Below are 14,725 nucleotides of genomic sequence, written 5' to 3'. Positions count from 1 at the left end.
TCATGACCGGAATAAATTAGTATTTCTTTTTCCATGCTAATGCCAAATTTTGAGTTGACAACGTGAAGAGGTAGTAAAAAACTATTTTTTTATAATATTCATAATTAAATATATCCCGTTTCTCCGCTTGCGTGAGTCAGTATATAAAGTATCTTTAGTACTAGGTTAGGATATAATCTACCCATGTACCAAATTTAATTTAAATTTTTAAAATTTATTTACATATTTACCAAAGGGAAACTGTACAAAGGTCGTGTTTAGGCACCCCTGTACCATTCGTGTCTCTACCGTGAAGCAGTTGTGTTTGCATGGCTGTTTCGGTTTGAAGGGTGAGATATGACAGTGAATTTACAGGGTACAGAGGAATAATATTTGAGTCCTCAGAAGTGGCAACGCATGGGGAGTATCATGGGCGCAATAGTATACTCTGTTATGTCCGCGGTACTGCTCATGTCTATAGGCGACGGTCACCACTTTCCATCAGGTGGACCGTCAGCTTGTTTGCCATTCTAAGTTGCATAAAAAAAAACCAATCAACAGTTTTTGCATGGAAAAGTAAACATATCCGATCATTTATCTTCAAAAACTTGCATTTATGTTATTAATAAAAAATAATTAATAATAGATGGTAAATACCAATTGATATACTTATTACATCAATCACGCGAAGTCAGGGACAAAAACTAGTAACATAATAAAATCGAAACACTGAATATTTTATGAAAAGAGTCGCTCGTCTGGTAAATCGATAATCTGATGAGACAGGAAAAAAGACGTGTCGCTGGAATGTCGCTTCCGTTCAATTATATGCAAGTAACATTTGATAACAAGATATCTCTTCGCTCCGGATCATTATACCTTCAAAGTACAGATCAGCCGTGATTCGGGCGTGTCATTTCTCGTGTTAATAACAATAATTGGGCAAGAGAACGCCAAACAGCTACGATGTTTGAGGAAGTATAACTTTTTTATACAAATTAGAATGGCGAACAAGCTGACGGCCCACCTGACGTAAGCAGTGCCATGGACGTAAATTCACTGCTTTATTCCACCCTTCAAACCGAAACACAGCCATGCAAACACAACTGCTTCACGGTAGAATCACGAATGGAATATGTATGAATAGTAAAATAGATGATATATTAGTAATAATGTGGTGGAAGAGAAAGAGGTCTGTTTGAAACAAAGCATTTGGTGGTCCGTTGTTTCTGCCTACCCCTAATGGGGGATAGGAACAATAGATATGTTATCATCATTATTTCAGCCGTTAACTGCCCACTGTTGAACATAAGTCTTTCTGATAAGGAGATTTTTGCTAGTAATTGTCACGGTTAGTATGCGAGTTGGCAAACACAGTGTGGCTTTTGGTGATAGGACGCTGTTTCCCATTCCTTGCCCTCCTTTAGCCAGTTCTTATGACACCCAGAGGAAAGGAATGGGTGGCCTATTCTATTCCGGGACCACACGGGGAGATAGATATTATAGTACTGTATGTAATAATTTATTTCCGATCTAGAAATCTCCAATTTTAACTAGATAATGTCTGAACATAGCCTATCTCATAAGGGGAGTTTTACCAGTAGTTGCCGCGCTTGGCTGGCGGGTTGGCAAATGCAGTTTGGCTTTTGGTGATATTTTAAAAGAGACGCTGCTGCCCATCCCTTCACCATAAGCTCCCTTAGTCGTCTCTTACGTCACCCACGGGAAAGGAAAGGAGGCCTATTCTATACCGGGACCTACATTACAGTGAACATCGAGTTCTGTACATATCTAGTAGATAGCTATTTAGGAAAAATTGTAATGAGTGATCTTAATAAGAGCAATTGAAACTAAAATAATATTTTTCAAACTTGTTTCCTCTCAATCTGTAAGTTTGTTCAGGTATCGCACAAAAACTACACCGAATCGGATGCTGTTCTCATTGTTGTGTTCTTGAATACAAAATCTGATATGCGTTTTATATCAAAACTCAGACAAAATCGCGAGGGATGGGCAACAGCGTACCTCTTAAAACATCTCCAAATCCTAACTTTGGCTGCTAATCCGCCTGCCAAGCGTGGCAAATATTGGTAAAACTTATTTTTAGCAGTGGACAGTTAAAAGCTGAAATAACGATGAACCTAGTTAAAGCATTGATACCGTCGAGATAAATTCCTGCTAAATTTGTCACGCTGGACAATAGATCCTGACTTCATCGTCACCAATCATTTGTAACTGGTATCGCGCCAGTATAAACCGATAGCGCAGCGAGGTTACAATTAAATGAGGGATCATTTAATTTGTTTCTATACGTATTATACTTGTTAAATTCATTGTTTTATGTTTTATTTACGTACAGCCGTATGTTTATGGCATTAGGCAGAGACCTGGCAGGTTACCAGCTCCGCTGCAGCGTATGCGGTATGTCCTGCAGATGCTTTAAATATGGAAACTGTTAAACAGTTTATTTATTAATATTGTGTTCTTAGAATTTGGACTTCTAGATTAATGGCAACTGACGGGATCGTAGTTACTAGAGTCCGTGAGGTAGAATGAGATAGTAATACCTTATTTCTCATACCAACTTATGGATTTGTTAACGATAACGATATTATTAATGGATTTGTTTGCCATTTGTTTAAGAGAGCAAGATCATTCTCTATCCCTTTTTTTATTATTTTAATCCATTTTTACAAGCGCAAAGTGGAAGATATAGTCATAAATATAATATATGAACTCCTTCAAATTTAAAAATATAATGATATTATTGAAGAAACAAATGTCATCATAACAATTACCTTTTGCGGGCTACACTTTCCTTTTCTTCTTAAAGCCATATGACTTACAGCTTGCAGGAATAGGTGCTGTACATTATAAGCCACTACTTGTATCCTTCTCATGTGACTCATCGTTGGATCTATTTCTAATGTATATCTCTTATCTTTATTCCCGTGTTTATCTTATATATTTATAACTGTTTTATATATTTTTCTTATATATTTATACATAACATCTCTTACACACATGTGGCCTTGAGTTATGTATTTAGGGCCTACTGAAAATCAGTGTCGTAGCTTCAGACTTGAAACTGCGACATATGCTGAGTGCCGAGTTAGGTCCTTTGCACAAACACTGCTACATTCATTTTGTTTATTTTATATGTTTTTCTTTTTATTCTAAATTCAAAATAAAATAGTAATGTTATTATATAATTGTATAATCTTCATTATCATGTAGTTTTGTTATATGTAACATGTATAATTTATATTATTTTTCTTATTTTCTTATATTATATGTCACTATATGTCATAAATTTGTTAAAGCCAGTAATTTTCCCCTTGTTATTTGTTGTCCCTTGGCAGTTTGATGGATTTGTTATGGAGAAGAAAAAAAAAACAAATCGCGTTAAAATTTACAAAAGACAATTTCTATTTTAGTTAATCGAGATCGCGGGTAATGACCAATCTAATCTAATATTATATAAAGGCTAGATTAATATATTTATACATGATACCTATCTAAATAAATGTTTCTAATGGAATAAATTTAAATAGTTTAAGATAAAAAAAATTCTTAAGATCACTGCCAGCTGGTAGGGTACTTAGCAGACTTGCTGCATTTCCACGCTGAATAGCTATGGAAATGCGTTGACCAAAGTATAGGCCAGCCTTCTGGTCGCCAGAGGTTTCTACCAGCCGGCGTGAAATCTCTTTGAAAAGATTCATGGCCTCGGGAGGCTAGATTTGATTTTTTTATTTATTATGGAAAAATTAAAAAAATAACGGTCTCAAAAAAATCTTTCATTTGTAGTAAGTAAACACCATTATCAACGACTAATATGGGTTGTATTTAAAAGAAAATCGTGCAAAACCGGGGCGGGTTGCTAGTCGGCAATATTTTCTGAACTCACCCTCACATTACCGTTGATAAGACATAGCTCCCGACTCCTCCACGTTGATACGACTCGATGGTTTTATGTGTTTTCAAGGGGCAGATTTATCGCTGACGCAGCATCCGGGGCTGCACTAATGTCTCTAAGTGAAAACTATCTTTTTTTTTATTGTAGTAACGCGAATGGCAGAATAATATAGAAAGTTTCGAATTTAAGATTTTTTCTATGACGCTTTGAATGGCAAATTAGCTGACGGTTTACCTGATGGAAAGTGGTAACCGTCACCTATAGACATAAGCAATACCATGGACATAACAGAGTATATTATTTCGCCCATGATACCCCACATGCATTGCCATTCCTGAGGACTCAGGTGTTATTCCTCTGTACCCTGTAAATTCATTGCCATATCCCACCCTTCAAACCGAAACACAGCCACGCAAACACAACTGCTTCACGGTAGAAACACGAATGGGACAGAGATGCTCAAGCAAACGACTTTTGTACAAAACCTACCTCTGGTTTTTGTCCGTCTCACAGGGAGATATTGATGGACCGGAGAAAAAAGCCTTTAAAATGGCCTTTACATTCCAAGTACTACTCATATGGGGGGAAGGATTGCTAGTAATGCGCTCTAAGGGCCCTATTGCTAGCAATATCAGATAAACATCCACACGTTTCCCCTTGGAAACTATCGAATTAATACTTAATGACTTCGTCGGGATGGGCTAACTGACCTACTTTCATCCTCACCTATTATAATTCACTAGTACCCCGCCAGTGTATACCGATAGCGTAGACAGGGTTACAATCCCGTTTATCATCAACATGATATCAGACGTTAACTGCCTATTCCTGGGGGGGAGGGATTATTAGTAAAGTGGACTACCAGTCACATTGGTAATATACCAGAGGGAAACTTTGTATAGAAGTCGATTACTTGGGTACCTCTGTCCCATTCGTGTTTCAACCGTGAAACAGTTGTTTGCATAGCTGTGTTTCGGTTTGAAGGGTGGGATATGGCGTGAATTTACTGGGTACAGAGGAATAACACCTGAGTCCTCAAGAATGGCAACGCATGGGGGGTATCATGGGCGAAACAGTATACTCTGTTATGTCCATAATACAGCTCACGTCTATAGGCGACGGTTACCACTTTCCATCAGGTGGGCCGTCAGCTTGTTTGCCATTCTAAGTTGTATATAAAAAAAAAACCTTGTCAGGTCGACTGCCACGTGGTCACACTGAAAACCATCGTGCTGATATCCTGGTCAGGTAGCCAATCACGATGGGCTAACTGACCTACCTTTACATCTCACTTATTAACCCTCAGTGGTGTTCCGTCAGTGTACACCGATAACGCAGGCAGGGTCCATTCCATTGTCATCCATCAAAAAAACTGTCTGTTGCTATATATAAACCTCCTATAACCCCCCTTTGGGGGGAAAAGGGTTCACCAGTAGTAGGACGCTGCTATCCATATGTCCACCATTAAGTTCCCTTAGTCGCCTTTTACGACATTTATTAAGAACTAGCGGCCCGTCCCGGCGTCGCACAAGTGGACATTTTTAACATTTCCCTTAACTGCTCTGCTCCTATTGATTGTAGCGTGATGAAAAGTATACTATAACCTGGCGAGGAGTATGAAGAATAATTGTACCAAGTTTCAAGACAGACAGACAAAAATTTTACTGATTGCATTTTTGGCATCAGTATCGATCACTAATCACGCCCTGATTGTTATTTTGGAAATATATTTCATGTACAGAATTGACCTCTCTACAGATTTATTATAAGTGTAGATTAAGGTGCTAAGAAGTCAAAAATAAACAAATACACTTTCACATTTGTAATATTAGTAAGGGTAAAAATAAATATAAAAAAAAAAAACTTTACAAACTGTACATTTTCGAGTTGTGTTTCACATAAATTACGAGTAAGTATTGGTTTGTATTTTCGGCCCGTCTAATTTAGGTAATTAACTTTTCCGAATTGGACTTCGCCGTTTTGCGGTGTACCCATGGAATTAGTCCTCTGGTTTACAGCGGTACAAGGGATTATTTATTTATTTATACTTTATTGTACATAAAAATCACATTGTTATAATCTTTTTTTTATGCAACTTAAAATGGCAATCAAGTTGACGGCTCACCTGATGGAAAGTGGTAACCGTCGCCTATAGACATGAGTACTATGGACATAACAGAGTATAGTATTTTGCCCATGATACCCTCCCATGCGTTGCCATTCCTGAGGACTCAGGTATTTCACTGACAAATTCATTGCCATAACCCACCCTTCAAACCGGAACACAGCCATGCAAACACAACTGCTTGACGGTAGAAACACGAATGGGGCAGAGGTGTCCATGCAAACGACTTTTGTACAAAGTCTCCCTCTGGTAGTATAATCTACATTAAATGAAGATGTACAACAGGCGTGCTATATGCATAGACGTAGGTATATATTTATATATATGTATATGTGTATTTGTAGGATTAAATATAATGTAATTAATTTAGTTTTGTCTAGTTTGTTTAAATATTGTCACAATATTGTACACCGCTCTACCCGCTGACATTGATGCTCGTTTCCACTTTGGGTGTTGCTGGAAGAAAACTCTATTAGAGTTAAGCTCGCCTTTGTACATTTGATTACCTCTGTCATATTCTTAAAACTGGTGTGTACAATAAAGAATAAAAAAAAATTGTGCACTACTCTACCCGCTGACATTGCTGCTCCTTTCCACTTTGGGTGTTGCTGGAAGAAGCTTATAGAGTTAAGCTCGCCTTTGTACATTTGATTACCTCTGTCAAATTTTTATTTATAATTGGTGTGTACAATAAAAAATAAAATAAAATAAAATAATTTGCAGCTTCATACTTCATACTTTTAATCTTGTAATTGGTTTTAATGTTGATCAACATAATTGATGGGGTCTGCGTGTTGCGAATAATTCATCTTCTTCTTTTGTGCAACTCGGGAAGGCAAACAAGCTGACGGCCCACCTAATTGAAAGTGGTAACCGGCGGTTATAGATATGAATAGGAGCGAGCACACCATAGAACGGATCCATGATAAAGCAGTTTTTGTTTTACTTTATGTTCACGTTACATTTTTTTTTATTATATACTGCTATAATATTATAATAATAATAATAAATGTTCTCATTGTGATTATTTCTTGTAATTGTTTATGTTTATAATAAGTTTACTATTGTAATCTTTTGGAGGAAACAATAAAGAGTATCTATCTATCTATCTATAATAACTGATAATTTGGTAACACCTCATATTGCTGAGAGAGCGTAGTTACAACGTGTTACTTATGTATCCAACTATAGTTTCTCCTCACATGTATCGGCGTAATAAGATTTTTTTTGTACTTTTATGTTAATATGACTTACAGTGTTTTTTTTTTGTGATAATAATTGTCGTAAAGCAGTTGTTTGCATGGCTGTGTTTCGGTTTGAAGGGTGGGATATGGCATGAATTTACTGGGTACAGAGGAATAACACCTGAGTCCTCAGGAATGGCAACGCATGGGGGGTATCATGGGCGAAACAGTATACTCTGTTATGTCCATGTTACTGCTCATGTCTATAGGCGACGGTTACCACTTTCCATCAGGTGGGCTGTCAGCTTGATTTCCATTCTAAGTTGTATAAAAAAAAAAAATTTTAATGGTCCCGGTATGGAATAGGCATAGAAAGGGGTACTTTCTTTCCTATGTGTGTCGTGAGAGGCGACTCTCTTTTCATTTGAGAGTTTCCTCTTGTCGGTGCAACTATTTTATGCATTTTCTTTCAGCCAGATCTATTCCACGCCATATTTTTAATCTCCGTATACGACATGACATCTAGTATTTCCAACAGAGGTGACTAAGAGAACTCAGAGGTAGAAAGATGAGCAGCAGCTTCCAAAAAGCCTAACTACGGTTGCTAATTTACCTACCAACTATTGGAAAAACCACTGGGAAGGTTTATGTTCAGCAGTGGACAGTTAACGGCTGAAATGAAAGGAAAATAGCAATTATCCTGAAACAATAAAACTGAATTATTCAGTTGTCCGTCTGCGCTGACAATAATTGAATTCCAAATCCGGAAAGAAGGATTTACTACTTCACCGTATTTAGCGAATGTGAGTAATACTATATGATTGCAACATATTGATTCGATTTCTCTAATAAAAACACGGTTTTTTAGTAACAAGCCACAGATATTTGTTTGTTTTCGTGGACAGAGACAGACTTTTTTTATACAACTTAGAATAGCAGACAAGCTGACGGCCCACCTGATAGAAAGTGGTAACCGTCGCCTATAGACATGAGCAGTGTCATGGACATAACAGAGTATACTGTTTCGCCCATGATACCCCCCATGCGGTGCCATTCCTGAGGACTCGGGTGTTATTCCTCTGTACCCTGTAAATTCACGCCATATCCCACCCTTCAAACCGAAACACAGCCATGCAAACACAACTGCTTCACGGTTGAAACACGAATGGGACAGAGAGAGGGTTACCATACCATTTTCATCCATCAAAAAAAAAATATTGTTATTACTGGGGAGCTAAGATATTATCTCTCAGTATTATATAATATCATATTTTACTTGCATTCAAGAGCAGCTCCTTCCCCGTAGAAATATACAAGTCTTTTTTTAATTGGATGATAATGAAATGGTAACCCCACCTACGCTAACAGTATACGCTGGTAAGGGATGATAGGTGAGGATGAAAAGGCGAGACAGTTAGCCCATCGTGATGAATATACCTGGAATTCAGCACGATGGTTCCCAGAAGGAACCACGTGGAGGTCGATTTGACAGGGTATATTGCTAGCAATGGGTCTGGTGTTCCGTATTATCAACAGTCTCTTCCTACTCAATATACAAGTGTTAGAGGTATCTACCTATGAAAAAGCAAAAGAACTAAAGTCACCGATATAGCCCGAAAGATAAGCAAGCTAAAGTGGCAATGAGCTGGTCACATAGCTCAAAGAACCGACAACCGATGGGGAAGAATAGCTCGTCGTTGCAACGAGTTGCATAAGCTATAAGAATTGTTGATGATCCCAGGCTCACCAGCGGTATTGAACCTTTAAGTCTTAGGAGAGATTTTGCCTCTGCATGTTCTACTGCCTGTACAATGGATTGTGCTCAGAGAAATTGTTCAATATGATGTTCACAGCCACTTTCTACCATAGTACGGATCGCCATCGACAGAGAGTTCATCCTTATGTCCTACAGCCTCAATGGCCGCGTACAATGCGGTTTCACAGATGTTTCCTCCCATGAACACTCTGGTTATGAAATGAGCTCCCTGCCGAGGTTTTCCCAAGAGACTACAGCATGGGGTTCTTCAAAACCTTACCCTCCAGTAAAGAGGTTTCTTCAGGGTTGGCAATGCACGCGTAATACCTCTGGTATTGCAGGTATTCATAGGCTACGGTAACCACTTACCATCAGGTGGGCCGTATGCTTGTTTGCCACCTCAGTGGTATAAAAAAAAATTCTATTTGTAATTTACTTTCGTGTTTGTCTCATATTTATTTTGTAAATTTTAAAGGCGCTAGTTTTCCAAGCGAAGCAAATAATTAAAGTTATAAAGCACAATTTACTTTTTTTTATAACACAATGGGGAAATGAACATGTGACTCATCTGATGGTAAGTAACTATGGCCACCCATTAGCACCCACAACACTAGAGGCATTGCAGGTGTGCTGCCGGCCTTTGAAAAATGAATATGCTCTTTTCATGAAGGTTATGATGTCGTATCGGTTTAAAAATACTGCTACTGGAAGTTGAATGAAACATAAAAAAATACAACCTATTTGATCGTCTCTTTATTTCTGAAGTCGATTTATTAACTATACTATATTGTGGAAACGGAACGGAATACAATGACTTGTGTAAAAACCATTTCATGCAAGTGTTTAGGTACTTACAATATTGACCTCGCTGCGATTTTGTTGATATTATTGTGCTCCGAACTCGAATAGATTTGGTTAATTTGACTTTTGCGTGCGCCATTTTGTTTTTTTTTTTTTTTATAATACTGTTATTGTCACGAGCAAAGTGGTAGTGGGTACTGTGTAGTATAATCTAGATGTAAGTGGAATCGAATCATTCATAAACAGGGTTCATTTAGAAGAAAGTCATTTTTAATGCAAGAGTAAATTTAAATAATCTTTTGTAACCAGTTTATACTTTTTTTTTATGCAATTTAGAATGGCAAACAAGCTGACGGCCCACCTGATGGAAAGTGGTAACCGTCGTCTATAGACATGAACAGTATCATGGACATAACAGAGTATACTGTTTAGCCCATGATACCTCTCATGCGTTACCAGTCTCGAGAACTAAGGTTTTTTTTTTATTTTTATGCAATTTAGAATGGCAAACAAGCTGACGGCCCACGGATGTAAAGTGGTAACCGTCGCCTATAGACATGAGCAGTACCATGGACATAACAGAGTATACTGTTTTGTTTTAATTTAAATTTTCATCACAAATTTGTAGCTATGACGATTTAATGAAACGATAAGCTTTGAATTTGATCTATACTCGTATAGTTACGAATTACTATGAGTATACTGATTATTATCATTTACTGGTTTTTACACAACACAGCCGTGTGGTCGCGGCATAGAATGGGCTACCACTTCCTTTTCTGTGAGTGTCGTAAGAGGCGACTAATGATGATGACAAAATACTTTAAAAACTTATTTTCACCACTGTACAACCCGCCATTAACTAAAGTTTCATCCCAACCATCTGGACGAGTGGCTGTCGTCCACCGTGCGTTTTTCAAGGCACTTTCCTCCACGCACAACCACTCTTTGGAATCAACTTCCAGCAGCAGTATTTCCGAACTAACACGACAATATAACCTTCAAGAAAAGAGCATATTCATTTTTAAAAGACCAGCAGCACATCTGCAATGCCGTTGGTGTTTTGAGTGATCATGGGTGGCGGTAGTCACCATCAGGTGAGCCGCATGCTCGTTTGGCCCCTGTGTTGTAAAAAAAATCATATTAGGAAGCAACGATGCTATTAATGGAAAAACCAAAATATATGACAATCACGTGGTTGCTATTTTGTATGCAAATTTGTTAAAAAAAGAAGGAAATATATATACATATATATATATATATATATATATATATATATATATATATATATATATATATATATATATATATATATATTATATATATATATATATATATATATATATATATATATATATATATATATATATATATATATATTTACGCGATATCGTTTCCGATTTTGAAAATATTTCGATAATTTTTCGTGTTGTACACGACAGGATTCCCTTCCGTATTGGTCCCATATAGAGATTATCACGTACAGTTTAGAATCAAGTTAAATGTTACAAAAATATCTTAAGTTTTTAGGCCATTCTTCTTTATGGATAAAGATATAATAAAAGTAAGTAAATTAACAAACTAGCTCTCAACTGTGATTCTATTCCGGCGGAATTTTAATAAGGTATTATGGCAAAGTTTGAAATGTTTCTGTGGTTCCAATTACTTTCTGATTTTGTGGACAAATAAAAACATAATAATGGGGCCGATTCTGAGGCGTAATTTTTTTAGAGAAATGCTTAACTTAATACTTTAATTTGATAACTTTGCAAAATTACTGTTTTATGGATCGTCATGAACTGAAATTGTAATAAAACACGAAGCGGTTGTGTTTGCATGGCTGTGTTTCGGTTTGATGGGTGGGATATGGCAGTGAGTTTACAGGGTACAGAGGAATAACACCTGAGTCCTCAGGAATGGCAACGTATGGGGGGTATCATGGACGAAACAGTATACTCTGTTATGTCCATAGTATTTTTCATGTCTATAGGCGACGGTAACCACTTTCCATCACCGCTGTTTGTCACTCTAGGTTGGATAAAAAAAATAAGTCTTCATTTTAGAAACGTAATTTTAGGTTTAAACCTATTAAAAAATCAGGTTATGTTGGTTTCTAAAATGAAGACTTTGCTGTGAAAAAAAGTAAGATTTTAAGATGTCTATTTATATAAATATATATCTATGTATATATGTACTATATGTTTTAAATTGTCTGATTTATATTTACATAAATCATTAGTTTATATTTACATAAATTTATTATTTATGTAATTAAACTGTTTGAAAAAAAGCAACAGCTGAGTTTCTTGCCCGTTCTTCTTTGCTGAAATTGCATTTCGAATGGGCGGTAATGGAAAAATGACTATTTATAAATGCTTAAATCTAAGTTTACTTTAATAATTTTTTTTTTGTTGCTATTAAATCTAAAATTCATTTTAGAGATACTTTTAGAAAATGATGCCTCAGAATCGACCAAAATGTTATCAAGTTTATTTCTCCGTCAGTATCTAATACCCTTAGATAGTATAGATAGGGCAACGAGTCTCAAAAAACGGGTCAACTTTTTGTCAGCTAATTGTTAAATTAGCTGACTTGTTTTTTATCAGTGTTCTACATACTTACACACATAATGTATCTTGACGTATCTATATTTAATTATTAAATAAATAAAATACGATTTTACGCATTAAAAAGATGCAAAAATTATAAGACAAAATAAACGTAGAAGTTATTTATTTATTTATATACATATTTTTGGTGAGTTTTACAGTTTTTACCAATGCACTCACTAAAAATAAAATAACTTAAACTTAGTTATCACGCAAAATTGTATGAAAAAGTTGACCCGCTTTTCTCGAAGCATTTGTATGGGAATACTCTATTTATATAACCTATTTATATATCATTATTATTATTAAAGTTTGATGTCCAATAAATTTTACAAGAAGTTGATACAGAAAAGAAAATAGTAAGTGATCCTTACAAAGATGTAAACGTAAATACTTATAGTTAAAAAATAATTTTATGGATGTTCTTTATCATTTGTTAAAAACAAAAATCAATCAAAATGAATTTATAATATATAAATGTATTAATAGAAATTTAAAAGAGTAACTGTTGAGTTTCTTGCGGGCTCCTCTCAACAGATAACAACCTTCCGAGCCCTGCAGTAGATTAAAAAAAAAATTACAATTTAAAAAGTGCTTGTAAACAAGTATATTTGAATAAAGACGATTAGAATTTAAATTAAAAAAAAAAAACATGCATGTCCAAGCGATTAAAGAGACTGAGAATTAGGCACTCGTGATACATTAATATAATATATTTTTATTTATCGATGAACCCAAATGGAAGCCAGGTCGGAATACAATATGAAAGGCGAGCTGCGGCATTAAATCAGATGCAAAATCTATTGAAGCGGAGGTAAAAGTAAATTGGTACGTACCTATGTAATGAAACGTAGTAAGTGTTCGGCGATATGACAATTGCAATGCGCATGTGTGCAGAATGCCAAGGCGCCAGTGAGTCAAAGCGAGCGAAGCGAGCGGTCCGCTTCTTTACATCTCTATTTAATGAGCGATCGCGAACATAAACTTTCGTATCAATTTGGCGGGAAAAAATGAATAAAGTATATTAATTTTTATTAGTGGCTCGCGCGGTATTGTCTTCAAGTTCTTAATTCAAATACGATAAATAGAAAATATTTTTAAAGTGCGCTATTCAGTTTAGTTTTTGAGTTCTCAGTGGCCAGTGTTTTGTACTGTGTTTTCTATTTGTAAAATAATAATTTGAGTTTTTTTTTTTTAGTGAAATTAGTGACTTGTGCATGCATTACTAGTGACCGAAGATTATAAAGGTAGGTAATTAAATGTTTTTTTTTTTATGCAATTAAGGAATGAAAACAGATACTATGCGGTGGGAGAAGATTGTAAAATTAGATACCGTCAAGAAAATAATCCTAGTAATCTTATAAATTGGAATGTTTATAAGGATGGATGTTTCTTACCCTTTCTCGAAAAAAATATTAAATGGATTTGAATTAAGTTTGGTATATGGGTAGGTTATACTCTAACGTAGTAACTATATAGGATACTTTATGTACTCATTCATGCGGGTAAAGCTGTGAGATACAGCTAGTATTATAAATTGATTTATGAATCTATTAAACTTTATTAGTAATAAAAATTAACGAATACTTAAATTACTATGTAAATTATTCATGAATCTAGGGTTACCACTCGCCATAAGTTTTCCAGGCATGTCTAAAATTTTCGACCTTCTGATTTCCCCCGGCTGAGAAGAAAATTAATGTATAATTCGGTATTTAAATTAAATTGTTCAAAAGCGTATGTCTTTTTGAGACTTAAATATGTATTTTTTTTATTATTAGAATAGTGTAGAATAGTTTTTTTTTTTTAATTTTCTTAATTGGTAACCCTACTTGCGTCTCAGAATACAACGTGAACATTTTATAAAATAAATATTTATATTTTTTTAACTTTTTAGTTAACTAAAATATTTGCTTTATTGGCTGAAAGACGACGGCGATGTGCGAGGTCTTTCAGGTCGTTTTGAAATATGATTTCAACTGTCTACATAAAACTGATCATAACTTTTAATGCTGCAGGGATTTTTTTTTAATTATAGATATGATATATGAGATTAAACAAGATGACCTATTTAGGAGGAATATATATATATATATATATATATATATATATATATATATATATATATATATATATATATATATATATATATATATATATATACTACTTACTTTACGTTTACTTTAATCATATATATTTAAAAATTTTCTAGTTTAGACCCAAAAAGTAGACATTTAGAGCTACAATTTGCGCTTTTTAAAAATGCCTCTATGATGATTTTTGTCCAAGTTAAAGCCTATTAAAAATCACCTAAAATACATTTAGGTATTTTTTAATCCAACACGAATAATG

The 14,725-nt window shown here is 35.2% G+C and overlaps 1 protein-coding gene across 2 annotated transcripts in view; it reads left to right on the top strand.

Moving 5' to 3' along the window:
- The first annotated feature begins 12,698 nt into the window (after positions 1-12,698).
- Positions 12,699-14,725, top strand: part of LOC113519588 (octopamine receptor Oamb) — a 206,433-nt gene continuing 204,406 nt past the window's right edge. For both annotated transcript variants that reach the window (XM_052896906.1, XM_052896905.1), the window contains exon 1: positions 12,699-13,620. The gene's annotated coding sequence lies outside the window, so the exon portion shown is untranslated. The remainder of the gene's footprint in view (positions 13,621-14,725) is intronic.

The sequence above is a fragment of the Galleria mellonella genome, unplaced genomic scaffold (genome assembly GCF_026898425.1).
Source record: "Galleria mellonella isolate WM207_F2 unplaced genomic scaffold, CSIRO_AGI_GalMel_v1 utg35, whole genome shotgun sequence".
Lineage (NCBI taxonomy): Eukaryota > Metazoa > Arthropoda > Insecta > Lepidoptera > Pyralidae > Galleria > Galleria mellonella.
This window is presented reverse-complemented; position numbering and strand designations above follow the sequence as displayed.